The following is a 1,135-nucleotide window of genomic DNA, read 5'->3' as shown; positions in this document are numbered from 1 at the left end:
GTTCCCATTGGGATTTTTGAGGTTCCCACTGGGATTTTTGATGTTCCCACTGGGATTTTTGATGCTCCCACTGGGATTTTTGGTGTTCCCACTGGGATTTTTGATGCTCCCACTGGGATTTTTGGTGTTCCCACTGGGATTTTTGATGTTCCCACGGGGAACTGGGGTTTTCCATGGGGAATTTGTGGTTGCCAGCAGGACTTTGGGCACTGCAGGACCCAGGATGCCGTCGCAGCTGGAGCACGCCATGGAGACGCTGATGTTCACCTTCCACAAGTACGCGGGGGACAAGGAGCACCTGGCCAAGGAGGACCTGCGGGCGCTCATGGACAAGGAATTCCCGGGATTCCTCGAGGTGGGCGCGGCGGAGGGGATGGGATGGACAGGAGGAGCTGCAGAACCCCAGGATCTGATCCCATAAAACTCTGGGATCAGATCCCACAAACCCTGAGATCAAATCCTATAGAGCCCAGGAACAGACCCCGTAAACCCTGGGATTGCACCCCATAAAACCTGGGATGGGATCCCATAAACCCCGGGATCAAAGCCCGGGATTGGATCCCATAAAATCCCCGGATAAGATTCCATTAACCTTGGGATCAAATCCTATAGAACCCCAGAATCAGACCCCATAAACCTTGGGATGGGATCCCATAAACCCTAGGATCAAACCCTATAGAACCCTGGCATTAGATCCCATAGAACGCTGGGACAGAACCCCACAGCGCCCCGGGATCAGCTCCTATAAAACCCCGGGATTAGGGGGGTGATGATCCCCCCATTCCCTTTCCCCCATTCCCATTTGGGATCTGACCCCATTCCCATGTGGGATCTCTGACCCCATTCCCATGTGGGATCTCTGACCCCATTCCCGTGTGGGATCTCTGACCCCGTTCCCATGTGGGATCTGACCCCATTCCCGTGTGGGATCTGACCCCATTCCCATGTGGGATCTCTGACCCCATTCCCGTGTGGGATCTCTGACCCCGTTCCCATGTGGGATCTGACCCCATTCCTGTGCAGGATCTGACCCCATTCCCGTGTGGGATCTCTGACCCCATTCCTGTGCAGGACCTGACCCCATTCCCATTTGGGATCTGACCCCATTCCCATGTGGGATCTCTGACCCCATTCC

Source organism: Parus major, unplaced genomic scaffold, assembly GCF_001522545.3.
Source record: "Parus major isolate Abel unplaced genomic scaffold, Parus_major1.1 Scaffold504, whole genome shotgun sequence".
Classification (NCBI taxonomy): domain Eukaryota; kingdom Metazoa; phylum Chordata; class Aves; order Passeriformes; family Paridae; genus Parus; species Parus major.
Note: the sequence above shows the minus strand (reverse complement) of the source record.